This window comes from Sapajus apella, unplaced genomic scaffold, assembly GCF_009761245.1.
Source record: "Sapajus apella isolate SASKATOON/1434 unplaced genomic scaffold, GSC_monkey_1.0 scaffold39, whole genome shotgun sequence".
Taxonomy (NCBI): domain Eukaryota; kingdom Metazoa; phylum Chordata; class Mammalia; order Primates; family Cebidae; genus Sapajus; species Sapajus apella.
In genome coordinates, this window is record NW_022436979.1 from 6,438,269 (window position 1) to 6,461,269 (window position 23,001).

General features: G+C 36.7%; 1 protein-coding gene and 1 long non-coding RNA gene across 2 annotated transcripts in view; both read left to right on the forward strand.

Annotated features, from left to right (window-relative positions):
* Positions 1-23,001, forward strand: part of GALNTL6 (polypeptide N-acetylgalactosaminyltransferase like 6) — a 1,261,291-nt gene that overhangs the window by 802,011 nt on the left and 436,279 nt on the right. The gene's annotated exons all lie outside the window — the stretch shown is intronic.
* LOC116565292 lies at positions 613-21,459 on the forward strand. The gene is made up of 3 exons (XR_004275365.1): positions 613-664; positions 1,797-1,798; positions 21,033-21,459. It is a non-coding gene; the product is annotated as an uncharacterized LOC116565292 (long non-coding RNA).

Consider the following 23,001-nt stretch of genomic DNA (forward strand, 5'->3'; position numbering starts at 1 on the left):
CCCAGTGTTCCAGTCACCTGTTGAAATGGCGCCGGGATCTCCCGTACCATGACTTACTGAGCTGGCTGAAACAGCGGCGCTGAAATTCCTGGTGGTTTTTTTGCCTAGGAAACTCCTGGCCTGGCTCTCTATTTCAGACGAATGGGTGACTCTGCTGTCTCAGGGCTCCAATCGCCAGCTAAGAGGGCACCCGGACCAGTGTCTTTTGTACGGAGAACCGCCATTTCAGGGCATGGGTAAAACAGCCGCGCAGGCCAAAACAGCCTCGCTGGCCAAAACAGCCACGCCGGCAGAAACAGCCCGCTGGCAACCCATGGGGCTCCTCCACCTGGGAATCTCCTGGTGTGTGGGCAATAAAAATCCATCTGGAAATGCGACGTCCACTCACCCTCTGCACTTTCACTGGGGGCTGCAATCCTGAGCTGTTCCTAGTCGGCCATCTTCCCCGATCACCCTTGAGTTTATTTTTTATCTTGCTCCTCTAGCTCTTTCAATTTTGATGATACAGTGTCAATTTTAGATATCTCCTTGCTTCTCATGTGGGCATTTATTGCTATATATTTTCCTGTAGAGACTGCTTTAAATGTGTCCCATGATTCTGGTATGTTGTGTCTTTATTCTCACTGGTTTCGAAGAACATCTTTATTTCTGCCTTCATTTCATTGTTTATCCAGTCAACATTCAAGAGCCAGTTGTTCAGTTTCCATGAAGCTGTGCGGTTCTGAGTTAGTTTCTGAATTCTGAGTTCTAACTTGATTGCACTGTGGTCTGAGAGACTGTTTGTTATGATTTCCATTCTTTTGCATTTGCTAAGGAGTGATTTACTTCCAATTATGTGGTCAATTTTAGAGTAGGTGTGATGTGGTGCTGAGAAGAATGTATATTCTGTGGATTTGGGGTGGAGAGTTCTGTAAATGTCTATTAGGTTTGCTTGGTCCAAGTCTGAGTTCAAGTCCTGAGTATCCTGGTTAATTTCCTGTCTCGTCGATCTATCTAATGTTGACAACGGGGTGTTAAAGTATCCCACTATTATTGTGTGGGAGTCTAAGTCTCTTTGTAAGACATTAAGAACTTGCCTTATGTATCTGGGTGCTTCTGTATGGGGTATGTATATATTTAGGATCATTAGCTCTTCTTGTTGCATTGATCCTTTTACCATTATGTAATATCCTTCTTTGTCTCTTTTGATCTTTGTTGATTTAAAGTCTATTTTATCAGAGATGAGAATTGCAACTCCTGCTTTTTTGTTTTGTTTTGTTTTGTTTTTGTTTTCCATTTGCTTGGTAAATCTTCCTCCATCCCTTTATTTTGAGCCTTTGTGTATCTTTGCATGTGAGATGGGTTTCCTGGATACAGCACACTGATGGGTTTTGGCTTTTTATCCAATTTGCCAGTCTGTGTCTTTTGAATGGGGCATTTAGCCAATTTACATTTAGGGTTAATATTTTTATGTGTGAATTTGATACTGCCATTTTGATGCTAGCTGGCTGTTTTTCCCATTAGTTGATGCATTTTCTTCATTGTGTTGATTCTCTTTACCATTTGGTATGTTTTTGGAGTGGCTGGTACTGGTTGTTTCTTTCTATGTTTAGTGCCTCTTTCAGGAGCTCTTGTAAAGCAGGCCTGGTGGTGATGAAATCTCTGAGTACTTGCTTATTCACAAAGGATTTTATTTTTCCTTCACTTATGAAGCTTAGTTTGGCTGGATATGAAATTCTGGGTTGAAAATTCTCTTCTTTAAGGATGTTGAATATTGACCCCCACTCTCTTCTGTCTTGTAGGGTTTCTGCTGAGAGATGTGCTGTGAGTCTGATGGGATTCCCTTTGTGCGTAGCCCAATCTTTCTCTCTGGCTGCCCTTAGCATTTTCTCCTTCATTTCAACCCTGGTGAATCTGACGATTATATGCCTTGGGGTTGCTCTTCTTAAGGAATATCTTTGTGGCGTTCTCTGTATTTCCTGGACTTGAATATTGGCCTGACTTGTTAGGTAGGGGAAGTTTTCCTGGATAATATCCTGAATAGTATTTTCCAGCTTGGATTCATTCTCTCCATCACTTTCAGGTACACCTATCAAATGTAGATTAGGTTTTTCACATAGTCCCATGTTTCTTGGAGACTTTGTTCATTCCTTTTTACCCTTTTTTCTATTTTTTCTTTTTTTTTTGGAAGAAAGAGAGAAAGAAAGAGAAAGAATAAAAAAAAGAAAAAGAAAAAAAAAAAAAAAGAATGAAGGAAAGGAAGAAAGGGGAAGAGGAAGAGGAAGAGAGAACAGGGGTGTTGCTTTATTGCCCAGGCTAGAATGCAGTCTAAAAATGGGTATGCCTGTAATTGTGTTTAATAATAGAGACGTAAAAAAAACAAAAATGAGGGAAGAAAATAATTAACAAGCAGCCAACCAATATTTCATTTAAACCTGTAAATAGGTGTGATGTAGTACTGATGAGAGTGTATATTTTGTGTATTTAAAGTGAGAGTTCTATAAATGTTAATTAAGTCTACTTATACCCTATCTGAGTTCAAGTCCTGAATATTGATATTAACTTTCTATCTCATTGATCTGTCTAATATTGATGTTGAAGTCTCCCACTATTATTGTGTGGGAGTCCAAGTCTCTTTATAAGTCTTATATATCTGGGTATTCCTGTATTGGGTGTGTATATATTTCGGATCTTTAGCTCTTCTTGTTACATTGATCCTTTTATCATTATGTAATATCATTCTTTGCTTCTTTTGATCTTTGTTGCTTTGAAGTCCATTTTATCAGCAAAAACTGCAACTTCTGCTTTCTATTTATTTTTGCTCTCCATTTGGTTGGTAAATTTTTCTTCATCCCTTTGTTTTGAATCTTTGTGTATCCTTGCATATGCGATGGATCTGGATGTAGCATACCAATGGGTCTTGGCTCTTTTTCCCTGTCTGTGTCTTTGGATTGGGGGATTTAGTCGATTTAAATTTAGAATTAATAACAATATATGTGAGTTTGATACTGTCATTTAATGTTAGCTGGCTGTTTTGCCCATTAGTTCATGCAGTTTCTTAATTATGTTGATGTTCTTTATTTTTTGGCATTTTTTAGAAAGGCTGATACTGGTTGTTCCTTTCTATTTGTAGTGGTTCTTTCAGAAGCTCTTGTAAAGCAGGCCTGGTGGTGATGAAATCTCTGAGTGCTTGCTTGTTCACAAAAGATTTTATTTTTCCTTCACTTATGAAGCTTAGTATGGCTGGATAGGAGATTCTGGGTTGAAAGTTCTCTTCTTTAAGGATGTTGAATATTGGCCCCCACTCTCTTCTGTCTTGTAGGGTTTCTGCTGAGAGATCTGCTGTGAGTCTGATGGGCTTCCCTTTATGGGTAACCCGACCTTTCTCTCTGGCTGCCCTCAGTATTTTCTCTTTCATTTCAACCCTGGTGAATCTGGCAATTATGTGCCTTGAGATTGGTCTTCTTGAGGAATATCTTTGTGGTGTTCTCTGTATTACCTGGAATTGAATATTGTCCTGCCTTGCTAGGTTGAGAAAGTTTTCCTGAATAATATCCTGAAGTGTATTTTCCAGCTTGGATTGATTCCCTTCATCACATTCAGGTACACCTATCAAACATAGATTAGGTCTTTTCACATAGTCCCCTATTTCTTGGAGACTTTGTTCGTTCTTTTTTATCCTTTTTTCTCTAATCTTGTCTTTTTATTTTATTTTATTAAGTTGGTCTTCGACCTCTGATATCCTTTCTTCTGCTTGATCGATTCGGCTGTTAAAACTTGTGCATAGTTCGCAAAGTTCTTGTGTTGTGTTTTTCAGCTCCATTAATTCACTTATATTCCTCTCTAAATTGTGTGTTATTGTTAACATTTCGTCAAACCTTTTTTCAAAGTTCTTAGTTTCTTTACATTGGGTTACCCTTTTTTCTCTAATCTTGCCTTCTCCTTTTATTTCATTGAGTTGATCTTCTACCTCTGATACCCTTTCTTCCGCTTTGTCAATTCAGCTACTGAAACTTTTGTATGCTTCACGAAGTTCTCGTGTTGTGTTTTTCAGCTCCATCAATTCACTTATATTTCTAAGTTGTCTATTCTCATTAGCATTTCATCAAATCTTTTTTCAAGGTTCTTAGTTTCTTTGAATTGGGTTAGAACATGTTCTTTTATCTCACAGAAGTTTCTTATTACCCACCTTCTGAAGCCTGATTCTGTCAATTCATCAGACTCATTCTCCATCCAGCCTTGTTCCCTTGCTGGTGAGGAGTTGTGATCCCTTGTAAGAGGAGAGGCATTCTGGTTTCGGGTGTTTTCATCCTTTTGGTGCTGGTTTCTTCCCATCTTTGTGGATTTATCCACCTGTCATCTTTGTAGTTGTTGACTTTCAGATTGGGTCTCTGAGTGTATGTCCCATTTGTTGATGATGAAGTTCTTTCTGTTCCTTAGTTTTCCTTCTAACAGTCTGGCCCATCTGCTGTAGGACTGCTGAGGTCCACTCCAGGCCCTGCTTGCCTGTGGATCACCTGCAGCAGCTGCAGAACAATAAGGGTTGCTGCCAATTTCTTCTTCTGCTATCTTTGTCCCAGAAGGATACCCGCCAAATGTCAGTCTGAGCTCTCCTTTATGAGGTGACTCTTTGGATATATGGGGGTCAGGGAGCTGCTTGAGGAGACAGTCTGTCCTTTATAGGAGCTCAAGTATGAGCTGTGAGCCCCATTATTCGTTCAGAGCTCCTGGGCAGGTACGTTTAAGTCTGCTGCAGCAGAACTCATAAACCCCTTTTTTTCCCCAGGTGCTCTGTACCAGGGAGCTAGGGCTTTATTTATGAGTTTCCATTGTGCTGCTGCCTTTTTTTCAGGGCTGCCCTGCCCAGCAAGGAAGCAGCCTAGTCACTGTCTTTCTGCAGAAGCTTTGCTGAACTGCTGTGGGCTCCGCCCAGCTGCCGTGTGAACTTCCCTGCAGTCCTGTTTATACGGGTTGTAGTTAGAACTGCCTCGGCAATGGTGGCCCACCTCTGTAATGATGGACTACCTCCATATTGTGGAGTGCCTTGGTAATGGTGGACACCCCTCCCCCACAGAGCTGGACCTTCCCGGGTTCAGCTGTGCTTGCTGTGAAACTCTCAACCCAGAGCGTTTCCAATTTCTGGGTTTTCTTGAGGGTGGGACCAACTGAGCCTTATCACCTGACTCCCTGCCTCCAGAGCCTTTTCTTTTAGTTGAAAGGTCAACTCTCTCCCAGGTGTTCCAGTCGCCTGTTGAAAAGGTGCCAGGATCTGTGTGATTTACCGTGCAGCAACTCACTGTGCTGGCTTAAACAGAAGCACTGAGATTCATGGAACTCTTTTGCCTGGGAATCTCCTGGCCTGGCTCCCTGTTTCAGTCCCCTTTTTAATCAGATGAATGGGCAACTCTGCCTTCCCAGAGCTCCAATTGCCAGATAAAACGGTGCCCAGACCCGTGTATTTTGTATGGAGAACTGCCCCGCCAGGGCGCCAGCAAAACAGCTGCGCCATCCAAAACAGCTGCAATTGCAACCTGTGGGACTCCTCCGCCTCGGAATTTCCTGGTCTGTGGGCAATAAAAATCCATCTGGAAATGCAGTGTCCACTCACCCTCTGCGCTTTCACTGGGAGCTGCAACCCTGAGCTGCTCCTAATCGGCCATCTTGGATCCCTCAGAGAACGTGCTTATTTTTAAAAACAAGTTTCTATATTATGTTTTAATACTGTCTTATTTAGTGTTGTCCAGTTTTTCAAAATTGTATTTATGGTACAAATCAAAACATGCCTATATAATTTTGCCTCTTGGGAAATATCCTTGTTGGGTTTCGCAGTCTGTTCCAGCTGCTGTAACAAAGTACCATAGGCTGAATTGCTTATAAACAACACAAATGTAGTTCTCACTTTTATAGAGGTTAAGAATCGGAGGTCAGGGTGGCACTGTGGTTGAGTTCTGATGAGGGCCCTCTTTGAGGTTGCAGACTACCATCTTCTTGTATCCTTACATGGCATAAAGAGCAGTAGAGAACTTTTTGGGGTCTCTTTTAAAAGTACATTAATCCTGTTCACGAGGGTTCCACCTTCATGATCTAATTATCTTCCAAAAGCTCTACCTCCTAATATCGTCACGTTGGAGATTAGGATTTCAACATAAGAATTTGTGGGGAAACACAAGCATTGCAATTGAAGTATTTGTGGGTTTGAGTCAAATAATATTACCAGGAGATCACTTTTTAAATATCATAGAATACTGTTAGAAACGCCTATTTTGATAGCTTTTAAGTGAGAATTAATACCTTAAGTAAGTCATTGTGAATGAGGCTCATCTTCTTCTAACTCAAATCTCTGGATAACCTAACGTCACCATAATGACTTATACTCAGGCATATGAATAGAAGTTATTGAACCCATCTAGTGTTAAGAGAGATCACAATAAAAATATTTTATCTAAGCACTTTCCACCCATATATCCCTCTAATCCAGAACAATAGAGGGAAACATTCTAATGTTGTTAATGAGAGAAATATTACATATTGTTATATTTCAAGTATATATTAGGGTTAATAGAATAAATGAAGGGAAGGAGACAAAGTAAAATTCACAAATGTCTTTAGTGATGAGTAATTTCAATAGCAAATTATTTTTTTTTCAATTTCATCAGAGTATCACCTTATTCTAATCAGAATTATTATCTTGGATTTAAAGGAATCCATAGATAACATGCTTCTCAAAATTACAAATAATTTATCCCTGGGCCAGTTAACACTGAATGACAAACAGGATCCAAAAAAGACCTGACAAATTGGAACAATTGTCCACATCAAATGGGAGAACTCTTAAGAGGGACAAATATACCTAAGTATCCAACTTTGTAAGTACAGTTGCAGATCAAGTAATTAGGACCTATACTTAAAAAATAAACTTACATGTTATGCAGTTTATAAAAGAATCATTATATTTTAAATATGACTTTTCTTTATGCTAATTTATACCTTAACATTTTTCTTGAAACCTGGATGATGCTTTTTAAGAGAGATGTAAATATAATAGAATGTATTAAGAGTGTGACTGGCCAGGCGTGGTGGCTCATGCCTATAATCCCAGCACTTTCGGAGGTTGAGACAGGTGAATTGCTTGAGCTCAGGAGTTTGAGAACAGCCTAGACAACATAGCGAAACCCCATCTCTACATAAAATACAAACAAATTATCTGGGCATGGTGGCCTGTAGTCCCTGCTACTTGGGAGGTGGGAGGATTGCTTGAGCCAGGGAGGCAGAGGTGGCAGTGTGCTATGATCACACCACCACACTCCAGCCTGGCCAGCAGTGTGAGACCCTGGTCTCTCACAGAAAAAAAAAAAAAAAAATGACCAAAACCAAGAAGGGTTTTCACCCCAAAGAATTGTTTATTTTTCTATCCTAGGACTTGTTTATAGCTGAAATTCATGAATAGTGGGCAGATGTGTAGATTCAAATGTTTATTCAGAGCCTACAATGAATAATTCTTGAAGACTCCTCCAAATCTGAGGCTCTGTGATCCTGTGTAGTTAAGAGAAAACAAGAATCTCTAGTGTTTTTCTTTAATTATACTAAATTTTATTTCATAAAAGCACTTCAATTGTTAAATTGGAATGGTTTAATCTCAAGACAGTATTATTTTACTTTCTTGTTTGTACAATATTGTATATGCACACATAGACATATTTTATAGACATACACACTATGTATCAGTTTTGGGAAAATCAAGTGAATATTTATATAGGATATCATTATTCAAACTTACTATATAGAATTTTTTATTCACGAGTAATTCTAGACAAGGAGGCATTCACTATTTATCACTGAATCAAAGATTTTTAAATCAGGCATATTAACACTGAAATGGCTCTTTTATAAAAGAAAAATACAGTAATTTGAGGGAAATGTATAAATAGCAAAATTATATTCTTTTAACCTTGTGTGAAAACCCCCAAAATTAATTGGTTACATATATCCTATTATTTAGCAATATAAGTGAGAATATTAGCTATCCAAATATTGCCAGATATAATTAATGTCCTCAAATATTGCCCCATTAGCATGCATTCTCAGGAGCTAGAGTCACAAAACTAATAGATTTGCTACCCAGGGACATCAATTGAGTATGACACTGCCTCAGTCCTCTGCACACCCCATTCTACTGTCTTTATTATAATGTGATTACTTTTCATTTGATTCTACAAATTGCATTATATCAAATTACTATAGTGGAGCCTGTGATATGATACCCTCACTAATTAAAGTTCTTGTTTTTTCTACACTTGGGTTAATATAGATAGTTATTTTTCCTGTTTTTTTTACTAACCACTGGAGAAATATGTTAGGAAACACTTCTAGCTCAGCACCTTTTGTGTCATTACATAATAATTATTTGTGCTTTGCCAGATGTAGAAAAGAGTCTACATTATTTTGCTTTGGGGAGAGGTATATAACAATTACGGTAAATGCTAGAGTTTGAGTTTTCTAAGAAGTGAAATTCTAGTCAGGCATGTTTTGATAATCTAAATAGACCAGTGACTGACATTCCATAACCTTAGAGACTTCATAATGAGAAAATCTCTACATTCAGCCAAGTTTAACTTGTTGTCAATACATTACAGCATTTAGAGAGGACTTTGGAGACTCCCAGCATGTATTCGGAAAATACTGGCAACGTCAATCAGATTATTTGAGTGCAGAGACATTAACTCACACAAAAAGTATATGCTTACCCACTATTGTTCTATGAGTCCTTCCTCCACAAAATTTTTAAAAGCCCCAGGCAGACAGTGTCCTAGTTTGATGCTTCTGCCTTTTAATTTTTATTTCTTTTTTTTTTTAAGGTAAGATATTTGGCTCAGATTTCAATTGTAATATTGAAGAGAATTCTGCTGCTTCAGATGTGCTCTGTCCTTGGCATTTTCTTCCATTGTCAAATAATTGGACCTGTCACGACATCACAACCTTTGGTATTTAGGAACCTAAGGCAAATTCCCTGGTCTAATTGCACAATGTATAATTTGATCGACAACAACTTAAAAAGCCTCTTTATTATACAAAGGCCATGTTCCTTTGCTGTGTGCAATATCTGAAAACAGCAAAATCCTAAAATACACTATCCAAACATATTGACAGTGTTTTTTTTTTTTTTTCCTTAGAAACTCAGCTAAGAGAACCAAGGAAAAAAGCAAATGACCACTGTATATTTCTCATAATTATTTCTTGCTTCTTAAATGCCAAGTGGCTCATTCACAGCAGCAAAATATAATGAGGACCTTCAAGGTAACCGCCATTAGAAATATGTCATGAAATGTATCAGTACATGCCAGGCTCTTGATTACAACCATAAATTTCCAGAAGACCAGTTGCAGAGCCTGATGCCTATTTGACATTTCCAATTGTAAGAGCAATAGAAAGGAGCAATTAAATAAATGCTCTCCCTCCCACCCCTCGCTGTAGTTCATGCCTTTGCTCTACAAACATTTCTAAGTTTACATCTACAGTTCCATGATAGATTTTAAAAGTTTTAAATCCTACAATTTGGTACCTATCACCCACTTAAAAAACAAACACATAAATTCTTTTTGAGGCAGTCAGTAATGTTACGAAATGTCCTCTTATCCTTGAACTCACATTTTGATTCCATTATCCTTATAAAATATTTTTATGGGACCTGACATTTATTCTGCTATCATTTGCAGCAGAAATGTTACCCCATAATTAATGCCACTTCCTGTATCAACTATATCATCGATATTTCAAATTGTTCTTTATTTCTTTCTTGTTCAGAGGGGATAAAGTTTGTACCAGAAGTTTCTTTTATTCAGGAAAATGTATCATAGTAAGATCAAGGAGGAAACAAGTCTTTCTTTTATAAAGTAGGAGAAAGATATGGGAAGGAGAGCCTGTCAGCTGCAGTACATTCCTAAGCAGATTGACTGTAGACAATAAGTACATATAGAATTTGAAGTACTAGGAATTAGTCCCTTAAAACTATTCATGTGGTTTCTTAATCCTGTGTACATCAAATAAATGCAAACCCAGGTCTAGAAAGCCAGTCTGCTAGTTGCAATAAATCTGTGACTCTGTATATGTTATCAGACCAAGTATGTCCTGCTGCTTTATAAAGGTATGTAGATTTTATGTAATTAATACATATTTGGAAACCTCATTTGGTCATTATGTATAACTGTTAAAAATGTACAACCGTGATCACAGGGGTCATTCAAAAAAGACTCTCATATGCAAAAAGAAAGAAAAAAATGACTTGATTCATCTAAATTGCAAAAAACATTTTAATGTATTGCTGAGTTAAGAATAAAATCTGAGACCTACTTGCCAATTGTTATTAACAAACAGCCACCTGTTCTAATAATCTAAATATTAACCCAATTAGATGATAGCCCTTAATGATTTAAAGATAAGGTTATTTTATTTTTGAGAAGGGAAATATGTCTTACCATTTTTATTATTTCTTTTTGTGTAAAATTTTCTATAACTCTACCACTTGGCAGGTATATATTGCACCAAGGAAGATCATTAACTGTTGGTCTCAGTTAATGATATAAGTGCTGGTATGCTACATCTGAGCCATGACATCACTAAGATATAAGTTGGTGCAAAAGTCATTGTGGTTTTTGACATTAAAAGTAATGGCAAAACCCTCAATGGCTTTTGCACCAATGAGTCATAGAAAATGCTATTTAGTCACATTACTTATAATGGATTCCCTTACTCTCATCTAGATTACCAGGTGATGAAAGTGTATAACGTGCCTTTAAGAAAAAGACAATCTCTTCTTTTACTGTAAGAAAGAAGAAATTTTTCATGAAAATATTGTGTAATTCAAGGCAAATTTTGAAAATAAAACAACAAAAATGTCAACAGATAAATTTCTAAACACTGACCTTGTTCCAATGTCATAGTAGAGGTTTTAAAAAAATTGACTAATGTAGGATTTTGAGGGCTCTTTTTCTCATTATAAAATGGTGTATAATCAGGAATGTCAAATAGTTATAATTTTTACGTTGAAATACATCAGCTCTGTAGCCATCACAGAATAACTAGTACCATATTTGCCTTTCTACCTTTGGAGACCAAAAGCTAGAAAACTCAAAGAAAAAAATCTTTAACAAATGCTTTTAACAGCTGAAAAATAAGCAGCATAGAACTATGACCCCTGAGAAAAAGAAAAATGGAGTAAGGCCTATCATCCTTTTCTCTGCCTAGAAATATGTTTAGAACCACAGTACAGGAAAGGCAAGACTCAAACACAGAACAGACGACTTGCTGAACTGAAAAGAGATAAATCCAAGTTCAGGAAGATTATGGTGACTGGTGTTAGAGTAGTAGAATATTGTAGAGGAAGTAACTATACAGAGAAAAATCTCCAAAATAGACACAGGAATCCCTTTAAATATTTTGCCTAGGATTAAACTGACATGCCTGGAGTAAAACTACATAAGTCTAGGCAAAGAGATACTATTGGAGCATAGTAGGCTGAAAAATTTCCAAGAGCATAGAGACATTCGAGCTTGTTCAGCTGGAGTGAATAGACCTCATTAAAATTTTGGGCAGTCAGTAAACCCTAGAAGTATCACATTTGGGAGTAAAGGCCATTCTAGACCTACCCTAACAAAACTTAAAAACCAGCCTTGAAAAGTCAGAATGATCTTAAAGTAACCTAAATACTGGTCATAACAAAAATTGCTGCTCCATAATAGAAGACAACAAAAATCTGAACCCTGAAAACATAAAATACATAATATTTAGCATCCAATAAAAAAAATAGAAGTGTGAAGAGGCAGAAAAATCTGAACCATAACCCAAAAACAAAAAAATAAGTTAATAGGAACAAAACCAGAAATGATTGAAAGATGAAATTGGCAAAGAAGAACATTCAGGAAGCTATTAAAAATATCCTGAAGGAATTCAAAAAAAATGAATATAATGAGGAGGGAAAATATATTTTTAAAAAACTAAATGAGAAGTCTAGTGTTGAAATATTAAATATTTGAAATAAAAACTCACTAGATGAATGTAATACCAGATTAGACAATGCAGATGGAAAAGTCACCTTATCAACATAGCAATAGAAACTAATCTGAAGTTCAGAGAAAATGAACATAAGCTCTGTTGCTATGGTAGTTTGTTTCCTTTGAAACTCATCTTGAACTTTGAGCACAAATGTGGTAGTGTTGGGAGGTAGGGCCTTGTCAAAGGTGTTTGGGTAACGGGGTAGATCACTCATGAATAAATTAATGCCCTCCTGCTGGAGTAAGTGCTTGCTCTCACATGTCTGGCTAAATCACTGAAAATAGGTTGTTATAAAAGGCAGTTTGGCTTCCTAGACCTTCTCTTGCTTCCTTTCTCACCATGGATCACTTTATGTGCCATCTGGCTTTTCTGCTTTCTCACAGTGTTTTGACCCAGCATATGGCCCTCTCCAAGCCATCCAGATGCAGCTCTATACTCTTGAACTTCCCAGCAGCAGAACTATGAATTAAGTAAACAGTTTTTCTTTATAAACTATCCAGTCTAAGGTATTCTTTTATAACAACACAAAATGAACTCATACATTAGAGACCTGTGAGACAACAGCCAGCAGTGTAATACACTTAGAGTCCCAGAAAAGGGGGGTAAGATCTACCAAAAAAATATTCAAAAAAATAGTGGCTGAAATTTACCAAATTTAATGAAAACCTGTTATAGCACAAATCCAAGAAGCAAAAAGTACTACAAATACGATAAACACAAGGAAAATTACTCAAAAGAACTTAATAGCCAAATTAATGAGAAAAATGGTTTTAATCCGTCTGGGGCTGGGGAATGCTTCTTATAAGTGGGACAAGAAGGATAGAAGACATCATCAGAAAAAAAACAATACTTAAACAATAAAATGAAATTTCTAATGTAAAGAAAATATAAATATTCATAATTTAGGATATTATATCTAGTGAGAGTATATTTTAAATATGAGTGTAAAATAAAAATATTTTCAGACAAAAGAAGCAAAGAGTGTTCATCACCAGCAGTTGGTTGCAAGAAATCTTAATGGAAATTCTTTAGGATGGGAGAAAATGACAGCATACAGTAATCTAGATCTACAGAAAGAAGTGAAGAAGATCAGGAATGGTAAGTATGTGGATAAACATAACAGATGACTTTTTTTCATTTTTCACCTGTAAAGAACAACTTTAAAACAAAAATATTAGTACATATTATGGGGTTTATAGCATAATATGTATGATAACAATAGTATAAAAATAAAGGAGGGAAAGTGGAAATACACTGTTATAAATGTTTTGCATTATAGGTAAACTAGTGTAAAGCATTATTTAAACTAGATGATGTTAAATTAAAGATATATATCATAAACTCTAAAACAATGGTTATAAAACAAAACAAAATGGAAGAGTTTGCAAGTTAACAGAGGAGATATAATGGAATGTGAAAATGCTCAGTTATTCCACTATGCAACCATAAAAAAAGATGAGTTCACGTCCTTTTCAGGGACATGAATGAAGCTGGAAACCATCATTTTCAGCAAACTGACACAAGAACAGAAAACCAAACACCTCATGTTCTCACTCATAAGTGGGTGTTGAAAAATGAGATCACATGGACCCAGGGATGGGAGCATCACACACTGGGGTCAGTTGGGGGGTCGGGGGATTGGGGAGGAATAACAATAGGAAAAATACCTAATGTAGATGACAGGGGGATGGATGCAGTAAACCACCATGGCGTGTGTATGTAACCATCCTGCACGCGCTACACATGTGCCCCAGAACTTAAAGTATAATAAAAACAACATAAAATTTAAAAATTTAGAAATAGAAAATGCTCAGTTCTTCCAAAAGAAGATAGAAAAAAAAGAATTATTATACAATGACCATTCAAATATTAAATTTTCAGCCACTTTGGGGAAAAGATTGGCAGCTTCTTTAAATATATGCTTGCATTGTGACATACCAATTAAACTTACAGGTATTTACCCCCAAAATATGAAAATATATATATACATATGCTTGTATGTAAATGTTTATCACAGCTTTGTTCATAAGTGCCTCAAACTGGAAACAATCCAACCACCTATCAAGATGTGAGAAAAACAAATTATAGTATATTCACACAATAGGCTACTACATAGTAATAAAAAGAAACAAACTGCTGATACACAGAACAATATGGGTGAATACCAAACAAAAAGATTATGCCATTATGCTGAGCAAAAGTAGTTATTCATAATGTTTCATTCTATTTAGATAAGATTCTAAATAGACAAAACTAATACAGTGTCAGAAAGCAGACCAGTGGTTGTCAGGGTTCAAGATGTTGAGCCAAGGGATCAGAGGCAGCAGTGTTAATGGCAAAGGGCACATGGATTTTTCTAGAATGATGGAAACGTTTAGCATCTTTGTTTAACAGTAGTTGTACAGGCTTACATTGAAAATAGAGAACAATTCATTGTATGTAAATTATACTTCAATAGAGTTGATTTAAAAAATGTTGTATGTATACATAAATATATATATCCTAAGCTTTCACTTGTTGACAAGTATAAACAAAATTCTTCAGCTCTTACAAGTCCAAATATTTTTGAATGGCAAACCAGCTAACGGAACAGCATGTCACTTGTAAGGCCATATTATCCCACAGTCAGGCCATTTGACCAAGGCCATTAACTGAGTGCATTTGCCCAAGCAAACAGTCCTTGTTAAAACCAATCACTTTCTTTTGGCAATACTGCAGTTGTTAAGATCTCTGTATGTCACAAATAAATAAATAATAAAAACAAATACAGCTAGTACTCAACTTAAGACCACGATTGTTCCGACAGACCGGTCGTAACACGATTTGGTCGTAAGTTGAGCAGGCTATATGCACGTGGAGATGGTAGTGCTGCCGGAAGCTGGTCCGCACTGTCGTACACCCAGCTGGGCAACATTTGCGCTGCCAGACGCGGAGCAGTCATGGCTAGAGATTGTGATCGTAAAGTCAAATGATCGTAAATTGCATAGGTCGTAAGTTGATCAATACCTGTATGAAAATACTAGAAGGGAAATTTTACTTGAGGAACCAAAAAAATCTTAATGAAACCATAGATTGAAAAATAAATAAATAAAAAAAACTGAGTGGTATCTATATGATTTTGTCTTCCTGTGCACTGGAACACAAAAACCTTTAAATTTTTCCTTCTTTGTCATTTTACTGTGAAGTCATAATTTATAACATTTAACTTATTTCTATATGTCAGTGCTTTATTCTATGGCACAACCAGGTTAATCTTAGTGGCATTTCTCATTATTCAACTCTTTCTAATTAACACACACTATGGTGATGTAGATTGCCTATTAGAACAAACCAGGAACATGAATTAAGAAGCAGTCTTCAGTTATTTTTCGCCGACTAGTTCTTCTATGCTCTACAGCCTCCGAAAACCTCCCAAACTCACTGAAAATCTTGTAAATATATATCATTCTTTGCAAGAAAAAGCAGATACTGTAGATGGTCAGGATAAGTCTGTTATTAGTGCCATAAATGGAAGCAAAACTCTTGCCCTGCTGAGTGGTGCATTGATAACATCATGCTATGTCAAGAAAGATTTTCATAATATGATTTTTATCATTCTTTATGCTGCTATGTGATGAAAAGTGTGTAAACTGGAGAAGAGAAGATTGATGGGAGATAGGATACATTTCTGTCAAATTTCAAAGGCAGAGGGAAAAAGAACGGACTAGCTTTAAGTTGCTTCAATATATGTATTTATGAGTATACATTATATATCCACGTGTCTCTATTATATGCGTCTACATGCAAAATGAATTTTTTTAAAAAGATGCAGAAGTACAAAAGAATAATATTTAGGCTTAGTATTAAAAAGTTAAATACTAGTGAGAGCAGCCCAGAAAACAAATAGACTTGGTTAGGCTAATGGAACAAACTTCATAATCTCAAAAGACTTGAAGCAAATGTACGATAGACATTTGTCAAAATGCATAAAGAAAAATTATGTTCTGTATAAAATGGTGATCTCAAAGTCTTTGAAACTCGAAAGTGTTTATTGCATGATAACATCTAGATTTTAAATTTAAAAGTAACAAAATTAAAATATGATTGAACACCAGCTGCATATATCATCACCTTTGAAAATAAGAACAATTTCCTAAAGAATTCTTAACCATTTTCTAGGTAGCATTTTCCTTATCTTCCCTGCACTTGAGTTTAACAATTTAGTATCGTTTTTCAAATCTTTGGGATTTGTGAGTCCTTGGAAGCTTCAGTGGCCATGTGAATGAATAGCTGTAGTTGTTAAGGTCTTTGAAAGTTGAAATAGCATTTCCACCGTGGACTTCATACATCAGTCTTCACTAGTGATTTCTGAGAAGCAAACAGATTTTGCTCTTTCTGAAGGGCTCCCAGTGTGACCACAGAGCAGCAGCACTTTTATCCCTTTGTTTCAAAATAATTATCCTCAGGAAACGCAATGACATTGAAGGAGCACCTCAGACACTTTTGTAACTGTAAAAGCACAGGTATTAGCATTTGAAATAAAAAATAGAAGATCCCACGAATGAATCTGAGAAAATTGGCTAAAAGCATTTTATGGACAAACTGAATTACATCAAAGCCACTGACAGTAACGTCTGTATCTGTGAGTTGGCTTCAGCAGTTCCCTTTCTTGTTTCTATGCCTGGTGAAGTTAAACATAGGTCTGTAAAGTGTACGGCTAAAATATAGGAAAAGTATGAGGATTTCATCCCTCTGCAATTTTCTATTCTTATATCTCCCTAAACCCACATCAATACCCTAAAAACTTTACTGACTATCTGACTGGTACTATGCATGGTGATAATCATTTTGGGTGCATAATGAAGAAGAAAAAGTCACCATCTTAATGAGGAATCAGATTAATGGGGAAGATAGACATGGGAAATAAATGGACATACACATATTTTCCATAGAATGAAATGGTGCCATAACAAAAGGTAAGGACAAAATGATATGGCAAGTCTGAACAGTTTGGGGAGAAATAATTTAAATGTATTAAGAACTTCTAGGAAGTCACCAGATATAAAAGAGAATGCAGGACATTCCAGGCAAAGGAAATAACATTTACAAAGCCACAGGATATGACAGGGAGACAGAGTTCAGGAAAAAGCATGTGTTTTGGTATGGCTAGAATATAAGGCATAAATGATGCAGAATTTTTTGCTCCATAGTTCAGTTAAAATCTGGGTTCTTGCCTCACAACCAGAAAGCATTAGGCACGTGGGCACATTGAAGAGTGAGGAGGCTGGATTTATTAACGAAAGAAAATGAGGAGGGATGGATTTATGAAGCGAATAAAAGCCCTCAGCAAAGAAAGAAGGGGTGCTGTCAATAGGATCCCACCTCACAGATTGAATACCTCACCACACAGGAGCAGAAAAGTCCAGGCTCCACCTCCTGCATAAGGTGTGAAATTTTGGTGGCTCCACCTCATTCTCCCAGTGTGTATGTGGGCCCTCAGTCCATCGTGGACAGGCCCAGTCAAGGCCCTGTGCATGTTCCCTTACCTGTCTCCTGCATCTATCATAAAGGGAAATGAGAATTCAGGCAATGAGACTGAGAAAGACCAGATTGTGAAGAGCGTTATGAGCCATAATAAATGTTTGAACGTATAGTAGTACTATAAAGTATCAGAAATCAATATGATTTTTAATGTAAAAATAATAATTTTAGCAATTTAAAAAATAACTTATAAGAGTAAAGAAAGAAAACTGAGTGAGCAGAACATGGATATAAGAAGGAAGGGCTATTGCAGTAGTCAAGAATGGTGAATGATGGCAAGGATCTGAACTAATTGGCAATCTTGTTGATGGGAGAGGAGTATCCAGCTTCAGAAGATACGTGACTGAATTGATCAGTCTTAGAAGTTGGAAGAGGAATTTAGCCTGGGTGGAAGCATGATTATGATGCTATTGATTCCTTTAGGAAACGTCAGTGGATGGTAGATGTAAATAGAGTGCCATTTTGTCTACATCGAGATGAGGAAGCTGTGGTCACTCTGGTGCAGGTATCTAGTAGTCACTGGGAATGTGAACTATTGGTGGATAAATGATATTTGCAGTCTTGGAAGTATTTGTGGTCATCCCCGCCCCACCCCACCCCCAAAAAAGAGAAAAAAGTAAACAATTTGCCAAAATATAAACAACCCATTTGTGGACCTGTACTTTAATCCCTCTACTCTCATGGGGGCTTGGTGTACAGATTATTCTATTACCCAGGTAATGAGCATAGTATCTGATAGGTAGCTTTTCCAATTCTGACCTTCCTCCAACCTCCACCCTCAAATAGGCCGTGGTGCCTATTTTTCCCTTCTTTGTGTCCATGTGTACTCAATGTTTAGTTCCCACATAAGTGAAAACATACAGTATTTGGTTTTCTATTCCTGTGTTAGTTCACTTAGGATAATGGCCTCCAGTTGTAACCAAGTTGCTGCAAAAACAGGATTTCATTCTTTTTTATGGCTGTGCAGTATTCCTAAGGGCATCTAGGTTGATTCCATGTCTTTACTATTGTGAATGGTGGTGCACTGAAAACACCTGTGCATATGTCTTTATGATAGAATGATTTCTATTCCTTTGGGTTTATACCAAATAATGGGGTTGTTGGCCTGAATGGTAGTCCTAAGTTCTTTCAGAAATTGCCAAACTACTTTCCACAGTGGTTGAACTATTTTACATTCCGACCAGCAGTGTGTAAATGTTCCCTTTTCTTTATAGTCTCACCAGCATCTCTTATTTTTTGACTTTTAAAAATAGCCATTCAAACTGGTATGAGATGGCATCTCATTGTGATTTTGATTTGCATTTGCCCAATGATTGGTGATGCTGAGCATTTGTTTCATATGCTTGTTGGCCAAATGTGTGTCTTCTTCTGAAAAATGAGTGTCTATGTCTTTCCCCACTTTATAATGGGATCATTTGTTCTTTGCATATGAATTTAAGTTCCTTCTGTGTCCTAGATATTAAACCTTTGTTCAATACACAGTTTGCAAATAATTTCTCTCATTCTGTTCTGTTTACTCTGTTGACAGTTTCTTTTGCTGTGCAGAAACTCTCTAGTTTAATTAAGTCCCATTTTTCAATTTTCATTTGCATTGCAATTGCTTTTGCAATCTTCATCATGAACTGTTTTCCAAGGCTTATGTCCAGAATGGTATTTCCTAGGTTTTCTTCTTGGATTTTTTTAAATAAAACATCCTGTTATAGCATCTTCTTGGATTTTTATGGTTTTAGGTTTTACATTTAAGTCACTATGCAAATTGAGTTGATTTTTCTATATGGTAAAAGAAAAGGGTCAAGTTTCAATCTTTGGCCTATGGCTAGCCAGTTATCTCAGCACCACCTATTGAATAGAGAATATTTTCACCCTTGATTGCATTATTAATTTGGCTCTCAGCTTGGATGTTGTTGGTGTATAGAAATGCTACTAATTTTTGTGCATTAATTTTGTATACTGAAACTTTGCTGAAGTTGTTTACCAGATCAAGGAGATTTTGGGCAGAGACTATGGAGTTTCCTAGGTATGAAGTTGTATCATCTGCAAACAAATGTTGACTTGCTCTCTTCCTATTTGGATTCCTTTTTATTTTTTTCTCTTGCCTGACTGCTCTGACAAGAACTTCAAATACTATTATTAATATGTTGAATAGGAATGGTGAAAGTGGGCATCCTTATCTTGTTCCAGTTCTCATGGGGAATGTTTCTAGATTTTGCCCATTCATTATGAAGTTAGCTGTAGGTTAGTCATAGATGGCTCTTATTATTCTGAAGTAAATTTCTTCAATGCCTAGTTTGTTGAGAATTTTAAACATGTAGCATATTGAATTTTATCAAAGTCTTTTCTGCATGTATTGAAATAATCATGTGGTTTTGGTTTTAGTTCTGTTTATGTGATGAATCACATTTGATTTGCATGTGTTGAACTGAACTTGCATCCCAGGGATAAAACTCACTTGATCGTGGTGGATAAGCTTTTTGATGTGCTGCTGGATTCAGTTTGCAAGTATTTTGTTGAGGATTTTTGCCTGGATGTTCATCAGAGATACTGGCTTGAAGTTCTCTCTCTCTTACTCTCTGTCTCTCTGTTTTCTTTCTTTCTCTCTCTCTCTCTCTCTCTCTGTCTCTCTCTCTCTCTGTGTGTGTGTGTGTGTGTGTGTGTGTGTGTGTGTGTGTGTGTGTGTCTGCCAGGTTTTGGTATCAGGATATGATCCTCACCACTCATGGGATGAGTTAGGGAGGTATTCCTCCTCCTCAATTTTTTGGAATAGGTTCGGTAGGAATGATATCAGCTCTTCTTTGTACACCTGATAGAATTTGTCTATGAATCCGTCTGGTCCTGGCTTTTTTTGTTGTTTGTTTGATTTTTGTTTTTGTTTTTGTTGTTGTTCAGCAGGCTATTTATTATTGATTTTGTTTTGGAACTTGTCATTGGTCTGTTCAGGGATTCAATTTTTTTCCTGGCTCAGGCTTGGGGGAGTGAATATGTCCAGGAATTTATCCATTTCTTCTAAATTTTCTGGTTTGTGTTCATAGAGGTATTCATAATATTTTCATATGGTTAGTTGTATTTCTTTGGGGTCAGTGATAATGTCCCCTTTGTCACTTCTAGTTGTGTTTATTTGGATCTTCTCTCTTTGCTTCTTCATTAGTCTATCTAGCAGTCTATTCTGTTAATTTTTTCAAAAAATACCTTCTTATTTCATTGATTTTTTGAGTGGTTTTTCATGTCTTAATCTCCAGTTCAGCTCCAATTTTATTTCTTGTCTTCTGCTAGCTTTGGAGTTGGTTTGCTCTTGTTTTTCTAGGTCCTCTAGGAAGGTCTAGAGTGTGATGTTAGGTTGTTAAATTGGGATCTTTCTAACTTTTTGATATGGGCACTCAGTGCTATAAAATTTTCTCTTAACACTGCTTATCTGTGACCCAGAGATTCTGGTATGTTGTATCTTAGTTTTAATTAGTTTCAAATAATTTCTGCCTTAATTGCACTAGTTACCCAAAAGTCATTAGGAGCAGGTTACTTAATTTCCATGTAATTGTATGATATTGAGTGACCTTCTTAGTATTTCTATTTTTATTGTGCTGTGGTCTGAGAGTGTGCTTGGTATGATTTTGATTTTATTGAATTGATAAGAATTGCTTTATGGCTGAGTGTATGGTCAATTTTAGATTATGTATGTGCAGGTGATTAGACTGTATATTCTGTTGTCATTGGGCAGAATGTTGTTTAGATGTCTGCTAGGTCCATTTGGTCAAGTGTTCAGTTTAGGTCCTGAATACCTTTGTTAATATTCTGCATTGATGATATGTCTAATACTGTCAATGGGGTGTAGAAATCTCCCACTATTATTATGTGGGAGTCTAAGGCTCTTTGTAAGTCTCTAAGAACTTGCTTTATGAGTCTGGGTGTTCCTGTATTGGGTGCACATATATGTAGGATAATTGGGTATTATTATTGATTAAACCCTTTACCATTATGTAATGGCCTTGTCTTTTTTGATAATTGTTCATTTAAAGTCTGTTTTGTCTGAAATTAAAATAGCAGTCCCTGCTTCTTTCTGTGTTTTATTTGTTTCGTAGGTTTTCCTCCATCCCTTTAGTTTGAGCCTATAGATGTCATTGCATGAGATAGGACTCTTGAAAACAGCATATCATTGCATCTTGTTTTTTTATCCACCTTGCCACTCTGTGCCTTTTAAATGGGGCATTTAGTACACTTACATTCAGGATTAATATTGATATGTGCAGATTTGATCTTGTCATTATGATCTTAGCTAGTTATAATGCAGGCTTGATTGTGTACACTCTTTATAGTGTCAGTGGCCTACGTACTTAAGTGTGTTTTTGTGGTGGCCCGTAATGGTCTTTCATTTCCACAGTTAGCATTACCTTAAGGACCTCTCACAAGGCAGGTCTGATGGTAATGAATACTCTTAGCATTTGCTTATTTGAAAAGGATCATTTTTCTCCTTCGCTTAGGAAGCTTAGTTTGGCTGGATATGAAATTCTTGGTTTGAGTTTCTTCTCTTTAAGTATGCTGAATATAGGCTCTCAATTTCTTCTGGCATGTAGAGTTTCTCCTGAAAGGTCCATTGTTCACCTGTTGGAGTTATCTTTGTAGGTGATCTGCCTCTTCTGTCTAGTTATCTTTAATATTTTTTCTTTCATGTTGACCTTGGAGAATCTGATGACCATGTATCCTGAGGCTGGTCATCTTGCACAGTGTCTCACAGGGGTTCTCTGCATTTCCTGAATTTGAATTCTGGCCTCTCTAGTGAGTTTGGGAAAATTTTGATGTAATCAGTCTACCCTGTCTCATGACAATGTTTTGCCATCTTTTTTTCCCTGTGAGGTTTTCAAGGGTGTATATCAAGAAAATGGAGATTCTGGTTGTTTACACATAATACAGATAATTATAGTTCATATTAGTGTCTCATGATTTATGAGGCACAGGACACAGGGAGGGGAGCATCACACACTGGGGTCTGTTGAGGGGGACTAGGAAAGGGACAGCAGGGAGCTGGGAGGTTGGGGAGGGATAATATAGGAAGAAATGCCAGATATAGGTGATGGGGGAATGGAGGCAGCAAACCACATTCCCATGTATGTACCTATGCAACAATTCTGCATGTTCTGCACATGTACCCCGAACCTAAAGTGCAATAAAATATAGACATATATATAATTAAATGTAAAGTACATGTGTTTAAGTCTCAGACCAACAGGATTTTAAACATTGACTTCTGTTTACTGACAGAGCTATTTTGGTAAAATTGCATAATCTCATTGTCTCAGTCTCATCATCTATTTTTTGGAAAAGTAGACAGGAAGATAAAGCATAAAGGTATAGGATAAGACATAAAAGAAAAGGATCCAGATTGTATGTAAAATGCCTGGCCAACAATAGTCTCCTGTGAATGATGATGATGTTATATGAAGATAACAAGAAGAATTTTTATAG